This window comes from Thermobia domestica, chromosome 1, assembly GCF_964235325.1.
Source record: "Thermobia domestica chromosome 1, izTheDome1.hap1.1, whole genome shotgun sequence".
NCBI classification, from domain to species: Eukaryota; Metazoa; Arthropoda; class Insecta; order Zygentoma; family Lepismatidae; genus Thermobia; species Thermobia domestica.
Window position 1 is genome coordinate 46,403,713 of NC_137454.1, and position 21,008 is coordinate 46,424,720.

The window sequence follows — 21,008 nt, forward strand, 5'->3', positions numbered from 1 at the left end:
AACTGACGATTGCATTTCATTTTCAACGTTGACTCAAAATACCAAGGAAGGAAAGACTTAAAAGTCTCTTGATGAAGAAGAGATACATGGATGTCACTGCCAACAATTCGTACAAAACTCAGGTACCTGTATGAAATTAATTAGACACAACAATGACTTAATAGACATGAGTTAGATTTCCTTTAATAGTAATTAAAAAAATGAATTTTCTTGTGTTATCAACAGTACAGTAAGGTAAACAAATGGAGCTTAAATTCATTGCACTTATCTGCTATGTTGGAATGGAAGGATCGACGACACATAAGAAACTTATATATGAACCAACGAGTAAGTCTTAGGACAGAGGAAGAACTGACAGAGGAGAGTGCAATTGGAAGTGGAGTTCGACAAGGATGCTATTTGTCACCAACACTGTTTAATATCTATTGAGAAAAGATAGTGAAAAAGAGCCCACATGATGAATATGGCATTTCAGTAGGAGGTAGAATGATTAGATGCATAAGATTTGCAGACGATATGGCGTTTGTTGCAGAATCTGAAAAGAAAATGAATAAAATGTTAGAAAACCTGGAGAATGGCTTTGAAGAATGAGTAATGGAAATAAATGTTAGATAGGCAAAAGACATGGTGATTGGAAAGAAGCGGTCTGTGTCAAATATAAAAGTGAGAGGGGAGAAAATAGTTTTCGATATCTGGATAGTATTCTTAATAATGACATGAAGTGTGAACGTGAAATAAAAGCAAGGATAGGAATGGCGAAAGAAGCCTTTAGGAGGAAGAAAAGTTTGTTTTGTGAGACCTCGAATAAAGAATTGAGAAAAAGACTCATAAAATCCTTCGTGTGGAGTGTTGCACTGTATGGGGAAGAAACATGGACAAAACGTAAAAGTGATGAAAAGAGACTGGAAGCATTCGAAATGTGGGTGTGGAGAAGATTGAAAAGAATTAGTTGGATCGAGAGGGAAACGAATGAGAACGTGTTATAAATGGTGGGGAAGAAAAGAAAACTTTTAGATGTTATTAAGAAGAGGAAGAGAAACTGATTGGGACATTGTCTAAGAAGAAATTGTATCATGAGGAACGTCCTAGAGGGTATGGCGGCGGGAAAGAGAGGGAGGGAGCGAAGGAGGCTACAATTAATGGATGATATAAAAACAGAAAGACGAAAATGTTAGCGGAGGACCGTGGAGCATGGAGCTGCTCAATTGCGGCAAGTGAACTGCCAATAATTGCCGAATACCTATGATAATTATAACTGCCATGATAAATTTTCATGCATATTAATAAATTATATATAAAGAAATGGACATTTCGATTTCTTAAATAGTAATATTGTAATATAATAGTCAGGAAGGTTTAATTAGATACACATTTATATTAATAGTGTAATACAGTGCACTTTTGAAGGGATGTGTAGTGTTGAAATCGATTATTTTATACAGTGACGCAAGTAGATAAAGGTTGAGGAACATTGGACTATGCTATTTCCTCTACTGTTCTTGTTGTTTGTTGAGAATAGGAGCAGTGGATAAGAGCAGGAACGTAACAAGATACCTAATTCGAAATGACTGCATTACTGAATACGGTCTGGGCATGGTTGTCTATAATCTCTGCTCCTATATCACTGAACGCAATACTAGGTATCGTTAGACTATGTGAGAATTCTAGTAATATTAAACGATTCGTCATTTACCGTCTTCTACCACTAACTAACTAACTCTATGTCCTATGGAACCCGGAGGTTCACAAAAACTCCCCACTGATTTCTATCTTTAGCTAACTGGATTCAGTTTATATTTTGTATTCCTATTTCTGCGAGATCTATCTTAATATTGACCTCCAATCTGCGCCTAGATTTTCCTAATGGTCGTTTACCAATTGGTCTTCCAGTCAAGACTTTGAAAGCGTTTCCACTTTTTTCCATAATAGCTACATGACCTGCCCAACTGAGCCTCCTAGACTTGATGACCCTAACAATGTTTGGTAAACCGTATAAATTATGTAGTTCCTTTTTATGAGGTTTTCTCCGTTCTCCCTTCTTGTTCCTCTTGGGTCCGAATATTCGTCTCAGGATCTTGTTCTCAAGTACTTTTAGTCTACGTTCTTTCCACAGAGCAAGCAACCATGTTTCGCGACCATACAGAACAACAGGTATGATTATCGTTTTATATATTGTAGGACAGAATTCGCAACGACAAGACATTTTGAACTGAATAATAACACAAATTCCCTGCTTTTGCTCTACCACTGAAAATCAAAAATAACAGTGTGGTTACATTTCTACTACTTTAGAAAATAAATCACATTTTGGTTGTTGAAAAAGGCATTCATATTTACAAAAAGTTACACACTTTCAGCAAGCAGTGTTTGCACCCACGTTGTGGATCAATATGACCTAAAATATTGATATCTTTGGCTTTTCTTGTAATCTTTTGATAAAACACTAAAATTTTCATCATAAGTATAAAGATATCTTCAAAACCTTTTCTATCAACCAAAATTAGGAGAAGTAAAAGGTTTAAGAATCATTCCATCTTTCATCGCTTAGTGTTACTACGTCTTCAAGGTTATTAAGCAATTTGTCCATTATTTATTCTGATTTACGCGATTAAATATTCTCTTTATTTGCTTTGAGTGACTCACTTGTTAATGGAAGTACTATAAATAATGAGAACTACATGTTAAAGTTTTAAAAATTATATAGTGTGTTCATAAAATACTATCATAATTTACTTTAAAATTGTATTAATTCGCTTTGGGTAATTGTATGTTTGGTCACATTTGAAAGAAAAGCTCATACGCATCTCAGCAATGGATGGAATCAAGCACAGAAAAGGTAAATTCACTCATATTCACTTTGTGATTAAACGATGTGGGTTCATTGTTGGATATTTAGCAGGCAGGTAGTTAATGCTGTTTATCCTGGAGGTCACTCGGTAAGCTTTTATATTTCTACAGTGGCGCAAATATATATAAATATATATATATATATAGATGGTGATCAGAAAAATGGAAACACCTGAACGAAACTGCAACTTACCGGATTAATATGGTGTCGGGCCAAATTTCGCCTTCAGAACAGCCTTGACGCGACGTGGGATGGAGGCATAGAAGTCGTGAATGGTAGCAAGTGGAATTTTACACCATTCCTCTTGCAGGGCATCGTCCAGTTCTGTGAGAGAGGATGGAGATGGAAATCGTTGCCGGAGTCGTGTTTCCAAGACGGACCACAGATGTTCAATTATGTTGAGATCTGGGGATTGGGCGTACCAGGGGAGGTGTTGAACATCATCCCAATGTTTCTCAAACCACGCTGCAACAACGCCAGCTGTGTGAATGGGTGCATTATCATCCTGGAAGATGGCGCCATTGTCCGGGAACAACATCCGGACCATAGGATGCAAATGGTCTCCTAAAATTGCGACATAATCGTTGGCAGTGATTCGTCCGCTAAGTGTGACCCCAATGAAAACCATGATATGGCGGCCCACAGCATCACCGAGCCGCCACCATGTTTCACAGTTGGGCGGAGACGCTGCAGATCATAACCTTCATTGGGCGTTCTCCACACATAAACACGGTCCGTGGTTGGGAATAGGGTGAAGGATGACTCATCCGACCATATCACACGTTTCCAGTTCTCAACGGTCCAAATCGCATGGTCGGGGCACCATTTGCGGCGTGCGAAGGAGACCGACCTAACACACCACCAGCGGTTTGTCCCGTGCAACACGACCCCGTAAGTTCATGTCATGTAATTCGCGGCGAACTGTGATTGTCGAAACAGGGTGGGGGAGGTGCTGATTGAGTTCATCCGTCACTTGCTCCGCAGTGGCACGACGGTTCTGCTAGACAATGCGCTTTAATACCCGGCGTGACCTGTCATTCATGATTTTCACTCTTCCGCTTCCCCGATGTGGTTTTCCCGTGTGTTGTCTGGGCCGTCATCACTTTCGACACTGTTCCATGCGACACACCTAACACAGTAGCCACTGCCGTCACACTCACTCCACATAACCGCGCACCAACAATTTGCCCTCTTTGAAAATCTGAGAGGTCTCCCATTTTACACTACCTCCGTCTGCTGCAGCCACTGGACACTGCTGTTCCACTGCGCCTGACGTAGTATGAGACCGACCTAACACACCACCAGCAGCGGTCCGGAAGTGCGGGCACCACGACACCACTGCCAACCCAAACATCTGACGTGTTGCCAACTACAGGTGTTTTCATTTTTCTGATTACCATCTGTATATATATATATATATATATATATATATATATATATATATATATATATATATATATATATATATATATATATATATATATATTAAGCATCGTTCAAAATATTTATGAAGTTGAAAAACAATGCTGTGGAGGATCAGGGAAGCTGAGTTGTCTTCAACATTGGAAGATGGGCAGATTTGAGGCTTATTCTGTGGGAACATCAATTTCATCTCACTTTCCTTTGCGGTAATCAGATACAAATCATCACGTTTCTCCCCAAAAACACATTTGAAATTGGATTATTGGGGGGGATAGTCTCCGTATTTCTAAGATTGGAGGGGACATGTCCCCCCTCATCCTTCCGGGATTTGCGCCATTGTATTTTTGTACTGTTATGCCGTAATGTGTTAACGTAAATTTATTTCCTCTCGTCGTGCCGTGCTCTTGTTAAAGAATAAATTGTAAGCAGTTATGTTCCACTTTTATTTGGAGAGGCCACTGCCACAGGTCCAACTTATCTTGACATGCTTACTAAGTGGTTGTTTCCACAATTGAAAGAAGAAGTAGTCAATGACTTTATTTTTACAACAAGATGGAGCACCTCTTCACGGTATTTACATAATGTCTTCTACAAGTGGCCACCTAGGTCGCCTAACATTATGGTCTATGACTTCTTTTCATGGGGTTGCGTAAATGATTATGTTTATTGTTTCAAAACCGGCAAGAAGTGCAAGTTCGTATCAGTGCTGCCATTCAGTCCATTTCATAACATACGTTGGAGCGTATGTGGCATGAATGAGAATATCATTTTGATGTCTGCATCGCCACTCGTGGAGACCACATTCAATGTTTATGAGGTATAGCAAAAATATTTAAGTGTTCCTTTCAAATGTGACCAATTTCATTTAAATGCAATTATCGAAGTGACGTAATACCAGTTAAAATATATTTTTATAGACACGCTATATATATATATATATATATATATATATATATATATATATATATATATATATATATATATATAAAGTGCAGTACAATGTCGTACGCAATTGATTTAATTTGTCGAATCTTGGCATTGCGATAGACTTCGACGAGCTTAGTATGCATACGAAATCTTATGGTGCATACGCGAACGTTTCGATTTTTTTGGACAATTAAATAGAAGGTTTGTACTTAATCTATTTCTCACACAAAAAGAATTCTGAACGATAAATGAAGTTAAACCGAAATTCAGCAAGCTTGGTATGATGGTAGACTTTTAAGAGCTTAGTATCGATGTCAATTATTATGAAACAATTTACATACGTCAGACAACAATTTGCCAGTGATAGTATCCCGGAACAAATAATATTACTAATAAATAATCTACTAAGAAAAATAGTATTCAATTGCAGAAATTTATAACTTATCAATTGCATTGAAAGATGAAATTATTGCAGTTTACTAGGATCAAAAATGTGGACATAAGGAACGGGCAATTAAAAAAACAAATACAACTGGAAATCCTCGATTGATATTTATTGTGAAACAAAACATGTTAAAACACTCCTTAAAACATTAATTTGACGCATACGAAGATATATATGGTAAAATACGGTTGATTAACACTGTTTTAAATACAGTGAATATTTATAATAGTAAAAATTTCATACAAAAACAAATAAAAGGCGATATTTGCTGCATTAAGGAAACTCAATCCTGAATAACAACTGTAAAATAATATGCTATTTTAAAGTATTTGGTATAGGAATTAATTCGTGCGGGTGGACAAGAGATGGCGCAACGAACGGAGCGTCCCACAGTTCCGTGTATCCACACATGTGTTGCAAACCCCTGTCATCGCGTATCGTTCGTAGTATAGGGCAGTGGATTAAAGCGTCAACAACACCAGTTTGTAGTTAAGTGAACATGGCGCAATTTGTGCCTGATAAAGTGTTTTTGCGGGGTGTCCTGCTGCGTTACTTTAACATGGAGAAAAGTGCGACTGAAAGTCATCGTATTTTGGTGGAAGTGTATGGTGACCATGCTCTAGCTGAGCGAACGTGTCAGAAGTGGTTTGCACGGTTTAGAAGTGGTGATTTCGGCTTGGCAGACCAAAAGCGAGCTGGGCAGCCAAAAAAATTTCAAGACGAAGAATTGACAGCATTGCTCGAGCAGGATTCGTGTCAAACGCAGGAACAACTTGCAGCAGCATTAGGCGTTGATCAAACAACAGTCTCCAAACGCTTGAAAGCCATGGGAATGATTCAAAAGATGTCACATTGGGTTCCACATGAATTGAAAGACAGAGACGTTGAAAGACGAAAAACCATTTGCGAATTGCTGCTTCAACGACAGAGCAGAAAGGGGTTTCTGCATCGAATTATTACAGGTGATGAGAAGTGGATCCATTACGAGAACCCTAAACGAAAAAAGGCCTGGGTAAAACCAGATGAACCAGGTCCATCACAACCAAAACGAGATATTCACTGTGCAAAGGTTATGCTGTGCATATGGTGGGATATGAAAGGTGTGGCGTACTATGAGCTGCTGCAACCAGGTGAAACTATGAATGGAGAACGTTATCGACGACAATTAATGCGTTTGAAGCAAGCTCTGGCCAGAACACGACCAGAATGGGAGAACAGACATGATAAACTTATTGTTCAACATGATAACGCTCGCCCACATGTCGCAAAACCGGTCAAAACCTATTTAGAAAATGTCGGATGGGAAGTTTTACCCCACCCGCCGTATTCACCAGACGTTGCTCCTTCGGACTACTACTTGTTCGATTGCATGAACAACGATTTGATTGGACAGCGGTTTACTTCTTCAGAAGATATCGAAACATGGGTCTCTGACTGGATCGCTTCCAAGGATGAGGACTTCTTTCGCCACGGAATCCGTACATTGCCTGACAGATGGGCGACAGTGGTGGCTAGCGATGGACAATATTTTTTTAAGGTATTTATGTATTTTGTGTTTGTACTACAGCTTCAATGTGTGCGTACCAACCGCACGAATTAATTACTAGACCAAATATATTTCACTTCCTTTAAAAATAGCTCAAAGAATTGGTTTCTCCTTACTTTAATTTCCCAGAAATTTCATTCAATTAAAATTCCACTAAAATATCTTGAAGGAGGCTTGTGTGTGTGTATGTTTCTTAAGTAGAACAAGAATACATGTAATATGATACTATTGTCGTTAGATCGACTTTACGATGCTTAAGAACCCTTACAAGAAAGCGTACGTGTTGAGTCAAAAAGATTCTTTTGTCTATCTCTAACATACATCATGTTTAGAAGAAAGACTCTTTATCTTTCGAAAATAGAGACAAATGGGGAAGCGGAAAATCTCAAATTGTTTCCATCTTAAGTTTTAATGATGTTGAGAGTTATCTTCAAGTTTCAGGTTATTGCTTTTGTTTACTTGTTTCAAGAGCTCTTACAGTGTTTAAAAATAAATCGTTTTACGTTTAATATGAACAATAAGGAAGTAGTTTACATGAAATGTATGCCTCATTAACGATATACCTGTGACAGTATCTGTGTATGTGGAAAGTAACATGTTTCAAAGAAAGATAAGTATACATGTAGGATACGACTTTAGAATTTAATAATTTGAAAGGACAACTATATAATTTATTATGTTTTTAAAAAAAAGGTTTATAAGAAATAGGAATGTGAACGTTATGAAAAAGGAATGAAACCTAGTGGGAATAATTTGATGTATTGATATGAAAATAAATGAGGAAATCAGAAGCTTTGAAACAAAAATCTACTTAACGGTTATGAAGAAGCTCGGGAGAAGAAGAGTATACTGAAGAAAAATGAACATTGATGATAATAATAATATATATTAATATTAATATTAATAATAATAATAATAATAATAATAATAATAATAATAATATTTGAAATCAATTGATTTTATTTTAAATGTAATTAGAAGGTATTGTACGTAGTAGCATTTAACAAGGAATGATCACTCTTAACTAGCAAGCTCAATATCGAACTTAGGAAAAATTTGGTCAAGTGCTATATCTGGAGCACTGGACTGTATGGTTCAGAGGGGATATTACGGAAGTTAGAAAAGAAATATTTAGAAATTTTCGAAATGTGGTGTTAGAGGAAGATGGAGAGGATAAAATGGACAAAGAGAGCAACAAACAAAAATGTTTTTTTTTAAAACGGATAGGAGAGAAGAGGACACTTCTAGCCAGAAGGAAAGATGGAAGGAAAGCGAGAAATAGGGAGAAGAAGAACACAACTGCTCAACGATTTGACAAACAGACGAAAATATTGGGAGTTGAAAGAAGAAGTTCAAGATCCTAAAACGTGGAAGAAACATTTCTAGGCCTAAATCTAAACTTGAACAAAAACCTCATTAGTTTCAGGACCTACCAGCAGGCAGAATACTTAATAATAGTAGTTAATTAGAACAGTAATAAGAATTAGGCGACTATTACTGATGTACAAAATTAGGGAGTTTAGTTATCTCGAATACAACGATTATATTAACTAACATGTGCAGTATATCGATTACGTCAGTGGATTATTATTGTTGCTTTTCTTATTAGCTTTAAAGAAACACATACACAGTGTTTATATTTCGGTATAGACAAATCATAGACTATTTCTAACTGGGTCATCGTCTCTCGAATGTCTTCCACAGTTCTGAGCTACACTATTCATATTTCTTTTAGTACTTTTGCTTTCCGATATATTGTCCGACTATTATTCACTCCATGTATATCTATTACCGCCTTTATTTAAGCATTCTCCTCCTGCCATTATATCCAAAACTAAGAAAGATTTTTCATTCCTCACACTGTGATAAATCACTTTATATCTTTACTTCAAACAAGATTTTAGTACTATCTTTTCCCTACCATTTCCAACAAAATTTAATATGATTCTCGATCCGCAAATTTAATTTTCAACATTTTTTTGGCCAACTGCACATTGCAATGACTTCTAATTTTCGTTTTTTTTGTTTTTTATAATACACGACTTACATTTATACAACGCAAAACTCAACATTCACGCTTGCACCAGCCTTTTATTAGGATCACGCAGTATATCCATCAGTTTCTCTAAACGATAACTCTTCAACAAGAGCAAGTTCTTAAATCCTGTTGTTTATTTATTTTTGCAATAGACAGCTAGAGCTATTTTCCCAAATGAGTTCATTAATCGAGCAAAGAGTTGTTTTTGGCTATAAAAAGGGCATGGATCCTCATTACTGTCTTCGAAAGATTTATCTCTTTATAGTGCTATATTTCAGTCAGATCAAGGGCTAAAAATGAGGCGAAACGCGAGGGTATCGTCCTCCCACTTCCAAAAAAATATCTATAGCGTTTTCCAATTCCTAAAAAATTATAATGGGTATAGATAGGCACGGGGTATGGCATGATTTCATGCGTCCCCTACCTTTTCACATTCACTTTTACCTCTGTGTCAAAAGGGTTAGGTTTTCTTCAACCTTTTCTTTCCTTGGCTTATTCTGGATTTTAAATATTATAGTGAAGGTACTCAATTGCCCCCCAAAAAATCTGCTTCATTATTTATTACAGATTACAAGAAATTTTATTAACATTTATTTAATCCATTTGAGATTTTGGAATTTTTAACGTAAGCTTTAGACTTTTAGTCAAGCAGCTACTGCATCAGTACTAATCATCCTAGAATTATGGTTTGTACTACTATGAGCAAAATAAATGACGCGTCTCTATATTTTGAAGTTTTTTGAAAATATCTCCGTTTTCTTTATATGTTCGAAATTTCGGAAGGTTTCCCCAGCAGGACAGGTTAATAACAAACCCGTTTTTAATATTTGTGTTAGATATTAGCTTAAAATAAAGAAATTAGAAGCAAAAAACTTTAAATCGACAGAAATCTCGAGAATTACCAACTCTGCTAAAGTGGGAAATTTTCAAGAACGCAAGGAAATCCTGCAGTTCAACACGAAGCAGCGACACCTATGTTATAGAGAGAAATGTGGATTAGATCTACAAACTAAACTTTTAACGAAATGTTTTTAATATGTCTTATTACGTGCATTATCTGCAAACTCCAAATATATGAACATATACCAAGTATTAATGTAAAGATAGAGCAAATAGTGGAAATTATCTCTGGAAAAGGAGGGATTGGTAGCACGATCGTAATGAAAAATCGTCTTTACCGGAACAGGCTCAGTTCACGTAAGAAAACAAATAGCTTAGTTAGGAGTTGCGCCTGAGTTTTCGTCGAGGCAACACGTTCTGAGTTGCTCGCGCCTTAGTGCTGATTCTGTTAGTGGTGATAGTTTTTTTTTTGTGAGTTTTTGCTGTGCTTTCTGGACTTCAGCAGAGTGAGCTTACCACTTGATTTGGGTGATTTCTCCCCGTTTTTGTTAAGTGAAGTGCAAGATTACGACTGATTACGATGGCCAATATTAGGCTTAACACTCTTCGTATTAGTTTTCAACCTGTCTCCAAAGTCCCCAATTCGATTTCGCTCCATGAGTGGATACGAACCACTTTTGATCTTGCACAAGATGCCATATTAAGTATTGAACTAAACTTTCCACGTAAACTTCTATATATCAAATTAATTACTCAACAGCTCTGTGAACAGATCATTACTAAATTTGACAATAAAGTAACGTATGAAGATGCAGAAGGTACGTACAACCTTCCGCTTGACTCGGCTTCTCATACAATTAAATTGGTACGTATCCACGCGGTACCTATGGAAATTTCTGATAACCAAGTGAAACAAGTGTTTCAAGTTTATGGTGAAATTCTTAGCGTTAGTGACGAACTTTATACTGATGGTCATTATTATAAAGTACGTACTGGCCGCAAAGTTGTGAAAATGATTTTAAAAAAGAATATCCCTTCCTATATTACTCTGAGTTCTCTTCGTTGTTGGGTGACGTATCCCGGACAGACAAAAACTTGTGCGAGGTGTGACAGTGAAACGCATTTGGTGTCCCAGTGTGATCGCCGAACATTTAGTGGCCGTTTAGATAATCGGTCCAGTGATCCTTCTGGAATTTCTACTTTGGGTAGCCGAATTCCTCGACCTATCCTACAACTTAAGGATGCGCCTGCTATTCACAACTATAGTGTGTTTCTGGTTTTGCCGACAAAAAGCGGGCCCGCTACTACTACCATGCAGACAACTCTGGATTACTCTACCCCGCCAGCCCCCTGCGAGGCAGCTTCTGTGTCCTGCCCAAGTGATACATCCTCACAGGTCCCGGTTCATGACGAAGGTATGGCCAGCCAAATTCTTCCTGAGGTTAACCCCGACGCAAATAAGGTAGGTGACTTATCTGATAAGACTGAGTGTCCCGGACCCCAGCCAATGTCTTTCGATACTTCAGCAACTGCTCGGCCGGAACCTGTTGTTAGTGATTCCCTTGATACGGTGCCTCCTCTCTCCGATGTGCTCGACTCGACTGGTAGTGGTTCCCCAGTTACGCCTACATCCAGTGTTGATGATATTCCTGAACCCCCTATTAGTGAACAACTGAAAAAGAAGAAACGTTCCAGTCACGAGGTGAATACTGGGAAAGTTCTGAAAGTGACCGGGAAGACCTATGATTCGACCAGTAGATTAACCCGCACTAGATTACGACAGATGTCTCAATTAGATGCTACTACATGTAATGATGGGGAGGGTGTCCCCGAGACTTTGGACAGACCCGCTACGCAGTGAGAATATGCGAGTGGTCTGTTTGGGACTTTTGTTTTTGTTAATATTGCATCTTTTTGCTGCTTTCCTTGGACCTGCCGGTTTTTTTTTGTGTGTGCCCTTTCCTCCACACTGAGCCTTTCCTTGCAGCTCTTAATGTACTCTTTTAAAATAGGAACGGTCAATTTTAATGGTCTAACATCTCCTACCAAGCAAAGTGCTGTTTTGGATTTCATTAAATGTTATTCTCTTGATATACTGTTTGCTCAGGAAGTGACCTTGACCGACCTTCAAGGCCTTTATCAGCACACTTTTGTTTCTAACGAAACTGTTAACGGCACGGGTACTGCACTTATATTTCGTAATGATTTAGAATTTGAACAGTTATACAAACATCCCACCGGCCGGATTATTACTGGAAATGTGGCCAATGTCCGGTTTTGTACCTCGCATGCCCCTGCAGGTTCACACAGACGGCGTGAACGTCATAATTTCTTTAATTCCGAGGTAGCCTCCGCTTTACATGACAGTTCTCGTTTGATTATATGGGGTGGAGATCATAACAGTATAGTTTCCGCTCAAGATTCCACTTCTACTTTGAACTTCTGCCCTACTTTATTACAGGTGATTAACCAATTTAATTTATGTGATGTCTGGCGTCATTTTCACCCCCACAATCCTGGACAAACTTTTTTCTACGCCACTGGATCTTCACGCCTCGATTCTTTTTATATCTCACGGTCATTACTTCCACATGTGCAATCTGTGGAAAGGATTCCTGTTTGTTTTTCGGATCACATGGCCCTAGCTACCGCTTCGAAAGCTTCTAAACCACAATAGCTTATGGCATCTCAATACCGACATCCTTTCTGAGCCAGAATTCCAGCAGTTGCTACGCCAACGCTGGATAGAAATTAATCAGCAACTTTTGCGTCAGAACAATATTATCCAATGGTGGGAACAACGGGGCAAATCAGCTTTGAAACAAATCTGTAAAGAATACAGCAGAGATCGGTCACAGCGATTCCATGAACAATATAATTACTACTCTCAGCTTCTACGCGACTATCATACGGCATTCCTTAAGGGTGAACCTGTACTTCCACAAATTAAACAGGTAAAGGCTTTCTTGTTAACATTACACCGCAAAAGACTCCACGGTATTACTGTTCGCAGCAAAATCTCATCAATGTCACCCACTGAGCCTCCGAGTCTTGTACATATCAGTGCTGAACGTCGCAGAGGCAAGCAACAGATTATTCATAATATTCTGGATGATAAAGGTGTTTTATATGAAGGAACTAATATTATTCCATCCTTTGTGCGCTATTTTGCTGATTTATATCGCAACCATGATGTTCCAGCTAGTAATGACGGTGTTTTCGATACCTTGAACCCTCTCCCAGTTGCACTCCAAGCAGAGCTTGATGCTCCCTTTACTGAAGCAGAAATTCAGCATGCCCTCCACCAGGCAAAAAAGAATAAATCTAGTGGCATTGACTCCCTACCTTACGAATTTTACCAGACATTCCCAGATCTTTTCGTTTCTTTTTTTAATGCCTTTCGTTCTAATTTACAAGTCGGCAAAACATTTACGCACAGTATTATAGTGATCATTCCTAAGCAGCCCAAGAGTACACGCATCAACCAATTTAGACCTATCAGTCTCGCATGTTGTGATTATAAACTTCTCGCAAAAGTTCTCGCAGCTCGATTACGTAATACTTTAAGTTCCATTCTGTTACCGGAACAATTTGGTCACGATCAGCAACATCCTACATATCTGGCTTTATCGAATATTAGGGACACGATCGCTTATTTTGAAAGTCGTCCGAAATTCAATGCAGCGCTTTTGAGTATTGATTTTTCTCAGGCCTTCGATAAACTAAGCCATCAGTACTTATTCACAGTTCTTGAGAGACTTCATTTCGGGCCAGTATATTTAAATATGCTTAAGACGTTATACTCCAAGCGTACTGCCCAAATTAAACTGAACGGAGCCTTAACGCGGGTCTTTCCAATTAACCGGGGGCTAATTCAGGGCTGTCCCTTGTCCCCCATGCTTTACAGCATTGCCGTTATGCCGATTCTGAATAAGGTCCGGAATGAAATGACGGGATTGTGTGTTCCTCCGGCTACTATTAAAGTTCAGAGTTTCATAGATGATATTTGCTTTTTCTTTCGCTCCCAGCGCGATTTAGATACTATCCTTACTAATCTCCAGATATTAAGTCAAGTGTCTGGTGCGGAATTACATCCCACGAAAACCAAATTACTTGTTTTGAATGATAAGTCTTCTTGCCCTTTTGTCTCCCCCTTCCCTGTTGTTAACACTCATAAAATTCTCGGCATTACTTGGCATACCAATATCAAAGCATCTATTCAGGCAACATATGGAGTGGCTGTTCCTAAGGTCATTAACTTGCTTTATAAACACAAAGCTCGCAATCTTACATTACATGAGCGAGCGACCTTCTTAATATTTTTGCCTTCAGTCTATTGTACTATATAATGCAGATTTTTCCGCTTTCTGTCTCAGACGCCAACACACTTAACAAACATCTGTTTGCCTCTTTGTGGTATCAATCAACACTGCGAGTACATCGTCGAACTGTGTGTACGACCAAGCAAGTAGGAGGGTTAGGTATTAAAGACGTGGCTCTTCAAGGCCGTTGTCTACTACTTCACCGCACATGTCAGCTGTTAACTGCCTTTTCTGAGTCTTTCTCCGCGTGCCATATCATGCGTTGCCTTCGGCACGTGACTCTCACTTCACCTGTTTCTATTCTGAACTGGTCCCAACCTTACCATTACCTGCGCACCGTCATTCTAGACATTTCGTATGCTCTTATCAGTCACACAGCTATTGAAGATCTGACTGTGAAGAAAATGTATACTCATTATGCAAATTATCTCTATACCCCCCTAAATGTGTTACTCGCCATCCCAATTGTTCTTGGGCGCAAATTTGGCATAATATTAATTCCTGGAATGAGAGAGTTACCCCTTGGAATGAGAGAGTTATGGTATAGGTTAGTGCATAATGTATTTCTTACTAACTATCGAGCATGGGAACTCGGTTTTCGACCAGATGCTCAATGTATCCGATGTGGACAAGCTGACACACTCATCCATCGCTTGCAAACATGTCCATCCATCCAGCATTTCTGGCGTAGCTATACACATATTATAGCACGAATACTTCGTGTTGATCAACGGATTATTAATAGTGAGCCGTTTTTTCTTTTGCCTGATTTCAAATACTTCCCACGTCCTAAACACAATATCATAGTGTGGTTAACTATTCACACAGCGGCTATCCTACTTATCGAAAATGAGCTGGTGACACAAGCCATGTACATTTTTAGACTACAGTGCTCTTTAAAAACAATGTCTTCAGATCAACGCTTGCGTCATTTTGCCCACTACCCGACTGCTGTTTACTAATTTTTTTTCGTGTGTGTGTTTGTGTGTATACTTCATGTGATAGATTTTCAATTGTATTGCAGTGGTAACCTTTTGTAATTTGTGATTACTCTTTTATTCTTATTATATCTACATATATGTAATGTAATTTCACGCAATAAAACTGACCGTTAAAAAAAAGTTAGTTAAAGCAACGAGTCTGTATGCCGAAGGTAGTGGGTTCGGTCCCCATGGAAGTGCTGTTGTCATTTTTATAACTATGATTAATTTATTATTTTTTTATGTGGGAAAGAATCAAATTGTAACATATGTGTAAAACTTATGACGATACCACAAAAAGAAAAAATGTCGTTGTCGCACTTGCATTAACTAACTAAATAACTAACTATATGGCCTATGGAACCCGTGGTTCAATGCCGCGTTCACAAAAGCTCTCTACTGACTTTATCCTTAGCTAACTGCATCTAGTTTCTACTTTGTATTCCAATCTCTGCGAGATCCATTTTAATTTTGTCCTCCCATCTGCGCCTAGGTCTTCCTAATGGTCGTTTTCCGATTGGTCTTCCAGTCAAGACTTTGAGAGCGTTTCTAATTTCTTCCATTCTAGCTACATGACCCGCCCACCTAAGCCTCTAGACTTCACGACCTTAACAATGTTGGGTAAATCATATAAATTATGTAGTTCCTCGTTATGAAGTTTCCGCCATTCCCCATTCCCGTCCCTCTTGGATCCGAATATTCGTCTCAGAATTTTGTTCTTAAAAACTTTCAGTCTATGTTCTTCCCTCAGAGTAAGTGACTATGTTTCGCAACCATACAGAACAACAGGCATTATTATCGTTTTGTATATTTTAAGCTTCAAATTCCTCGACAGAATTCGCGGCGATAAGAGATTTTGAACCGAATAGTAACACGAATTCCCTGCTTTTAGTCGACATTTAATTTCTCCGTGAATATGATTAATTTCTCGCACTTGCATTAGCGTCCCTAATTTTGTTTGCAAACAGTTTCGTAATTATTTCCCCTGTGCTCACTGCTCACTATATGCTCGCTGGCGCATAACGAATGTTTCCCAGTAAATGTTAATTCTAATTTGGAGAATTTTATAAAGTTTCACAATATTTCTCACTAGATAGTCTTCTATCTACGTGTTTGGATATTTTGATAACAGATGTTCTTACCTTCAGCACATAATCTTTACATTAGAGAGTCAGACAGAGAAAAATCCTGGTTTTTCCTCCCCTATGACCACCCATCTTAAACCTCTACATACCATTGTTCATCTCACAGAATTTCGGTGCTCCAAAAACATTGAAATAATAATAATAATAATAATAATAATAATAATAATAATAATAATAATAATAATAATAATAATAATAATAATAATAATCCTAAATATGCCATCCTTACATAATGTAAGGATATCTTAGTTTCTTAGTTTAAATCTTAGATATCTTAGTTTAAAATGCTTTCTTTAGTAATTGTTTGAGCAACCATGTAGGAGGGAGTACGACGTTTTATTTTGCCCCTCTCATTTCAGTACCCTTCCAACAGAAAGTAATTTCTGATAAGCAGGGTAGACAAAATGAATAAGATATATTTACAGCATTCTCTCCTCTTTCATGATTGGAATATCACGTAACATTTTTTATTCTACCAAAGATGGCCCTGTGCGGTTAGGGGTAGGTAACTAAAGAAATACCTAATACAGTAAAACCTGCCTTCAACGGAACCTTTATTAAACGGAGAACTATCGTAAACGGAAATATTTCACGGTCCCATGAATTTTGAAATAAAAACGTGTGAAAGTACCCTCATTAAGCGGAAACTATGTTATGCGGACAGCGGAAAGCAAAATAAACCTTTAAGGGAAAATTCTGAGTTCCGGACTACAGCATATAGAAAATTGTTAGGCATCCTGTGAAAAGGCAAACATATACATTAAATATCTGAGAGAAATTCTTCGTTCTTTTGTTAAATCTTTCTGGACAGTGTTGACTTTCTCTAACCACTAATCATATTCACCCGCCACAATTTTCGGCTAGTCCTATGGAGCATATCAGCTGTCAGTCTTTGTAGGCGTACTTGTATTCAGCTTGTGTAACGACTACCGACAACCGACAAAAATTAGAAAACTGATAAAATAAGGACCTGGAAAAAAAAAGGAATTGAGCAGGAATCATAATCACTATGATTTGTCGTGAAGACAAGCAGTGATGGGTTCAGAGGACTTTCAGAATACAAGAGAAAATTTTTCTGTGTCCTGGAGTATACTGCGCGACGTTTTGAATGAAATGCATCCGCAAAACACATGGGACAGTTTTAAAGAATTTTGTGGTGAATCGTGTGATGTAGTGAAACATTTTTGATGAATAAGTTGCTAAACTACCTTCCATAATCAAAGGACATTAAATTGAATTGCATTTTTTTCCTTTAAGAAAATGTCTATCTTCATTTAGCGGAAACCTGACTTTAACGGAAATTTTTGCCAGTCCCGCTCGATTCCGTTAAAGACAGGTTTCACTGTATATAGCGCCCCTTGATTGTAATATTACCACTTCTTTATTTGTACGAGGGATCCCCTACACAATCAAGGGTGACGAAAAGAATAGGAAAAGTGTCTATTGATTCCAGTGGCGGATCCAGCACGAACTCCTGGGGGCGGGGAAGTGTAAGATTCTTTTGATGATGTGAAGCTGTCACAAATTACCACTTAACTAAACTAAACAATAGCGGGGTGAACCGGAACCCAGCCAGTTTAAATTGATGTAAAAATTTAATTTTTGTCTTCATATTAAAGTTTGGGTTTCAAATGAGAATTTCAGTCCATGTGGTCAATGATTAAATTTCGTAGGGCTCTTCAGTGTAGGCTAATACGGCTCCCTTATGAGAAAAGGCAAAAATATTAACATGTTCATAACTTTCGAATTTTTCGTCTATTGTAAAGATATATTTTGCCTCGTATTAAAGTGTTGGTATCTCGCAGAGATTGGAATACAAAGTAGAAACTGGGTGCAGTTAGCTAAGGATAGAAGTCAATGGAGAGCTCCACTTCGCGCCAAGTAAAATTTGAGGTGGAAAAATACCGTGTGCATGGGTATGGGTTTTCTTGGGATTTTCCATTTTCCTCCCACTTTCTTCATTTCACCATTTCATTAATCATCATTCTTCCTTAGCATAGGTTCATAATCGTGCAACGTTAAACTAGATATTGCATTTAATTTTAATTTCAATAATAATAATAAAAATTAATTCAACTGAAAGGACTGTAATTTATGTTGACAGCAATTATCATAAATATGCAATCACTATAAAAACAATGCTTTGAGTAGAAAGATAATCCTTTCCAAGTGTTAACGAATGCGCACGAGATAAAACATGTCTCGAGAAAGACGAGACGCGCTCTGTGACATCCAAGATAAGACGAGACAAATGTTTCGGACACGAGATAGTTTGTAAAATGTCTCGTCTTGTCTGGAATGTCTCGAAAACAAAAGTCTAAGTTTGAAAATTATTTTTCAAGATCTACTCTCTCAGAATAGCTCTCTGCCTTAAAATTAATAACGGCATTTGTGATTTAAAAAAGATAAACAATGCCTAAAGTTAATAGTTAAACTTTCGAAAAGAAGCTTCATTAAGGGTGAACCTGAAAGATGTCCACAAACTTTGGGAGATGATTCGTGACATCAAAAGGAGACAAATGGTCCTCTTGTAGTTTTCGAATTTAGCTTCGTTGTCGAGATACAGGGTTGCCAAATGGTCGTGTTTGAGAAACTCACTAGGAATAAATTCAACTCCAAGAATAAACTACTACTCATATATTTTTCAGGTCAATTGACTTATACCATGTTGTAAGGTTAAATATTTATTTATGAAGTTTGTACAAAATTTGCCAGAGTCTTTTCTGAGAAAATCGTCGAGAAAAAGTCACCTCCAAGAATAAATTACCCCTCGTAAATTTTTCTAACAGAAATATCTGATACTGCAATATAGGGTTGTTAATTAAATATTGATTAATGAAAAATAAACAAAATTGTTAAAACCATTTTTGAGAAAAAAGCTTTTTTCGATTTTCGGCTGTTGGAAAACCACACTTATTTTAGGTGGTAGGAAAAAAATTCGCAAATATCCTTAGGAATACTATGTAAATCATAAGTTTAAAATTTGGTGTAAATACGTTGAACGGTATGGCCCCCTAGGCGAGTGCATAGAAAAGTGTACCGAACGGACGGACCGGAAGGACGGGTGTCGAAAAGTCGCATTTTCGGTATGTAGACGCCATGAAACATGTAAATCTGTTGAAATCTGAATTTGATATATTATTTTCACAATCACTATATTTTCTTCTCTCTTTTGTCCCTCTAAAAAGAAAAGCCTGAGTTTACTACAAAAAGCTAGGGAGTTTGCCAAAAAACATTCAGTTACAGGGCCACCGCACTAAACTTTTTAAATTCAATTTCTTAACTGTGTTAGGTAGCAGTTGTTACTGAAGTGTGTATTTGGATAATACGAATAAAATTATCGTATTATTCAAATACGTCCAAAGTCAGATTATCGAATAAAAAACTTCGATTGAAGAAAATCCAAACTATAAAACTAACTCACACTTTGAGCACATTTTCATTAGACATATAATATACCAATTAATGCAATCATTGTTTATGAAATATGAAAAAAATCAAATGAGTCATTTTAAGAAAGTCGTTCAAGAAGAACACGTCAAGAGTAACCTACCTCTTGTGAATTGTTTCGAACAATGAGTTAAGATATACTTTTCGTCATTAATGAAATATTTATTTGCGAAATTTCAACAAAATCACCTGTCGTTCGAGAAAATAGTCGGGAAAAAACCTTGACCCCCAAAATAAACTATCCGTTGTAATTGTTTTTCATAGAAATCACTTATACTAAAATATAGGGTTATTAATGAAATATTTATTTATGAATTATCAATAAAATCGCCCGAGTAATTTTTGAGAAAATCGTGAGGGAAAAATAACTCCCCGAATAAACTCTCTCTTGAGGATTCTTTCAGGGTAAGCGAGTTATTCCATATTATTAGGTTTTTAATGAAATATTTATTTCTGAGTACGAACACAATTGCTTGACTTATTTTTGAGAAAATCGTGGAGGAAAAACACCCCCAAGAGTAAACTACACCTTGCATATTTTGTTTCAGGACAAACGAGTTTGGCCATATTGTTCGGTTATTAACGAAATATTTATTTTTGCAATATGAATAAACTCTTTTGAGTCGTTTTTGAGAAAATCACCCAGACAACACACTCCACCAAAAATAAACTACTCCTCGCATTTTTTTAGGACAAACGAATTATGCCATATTGTTAAGTTATTAACGAAATATTTATTTATAAAATATGAACGAAATCACTTGAGTCCATTTTGAGAAAATCATTAAGATAAACTCATCCCTTAGTATAAACTACCCCTTGTAGATTTTTCTTAGATAAATGCCTTATACCACAAAATAGGGTTGCTAATTAAATATTGATTTATATAAAAAGAAAGAAAACAAGACCGTTACAGCCAGTTATGAGAAAATATCTTTTTTTCTATTTTCATCGTACAGTAAACTACCCTTGTTTAGGGAGTAGGAGGGAAATATAAAAAAACTATAGGAAATACTATGAAAATCTTAAATTTCGTGCAGATAAG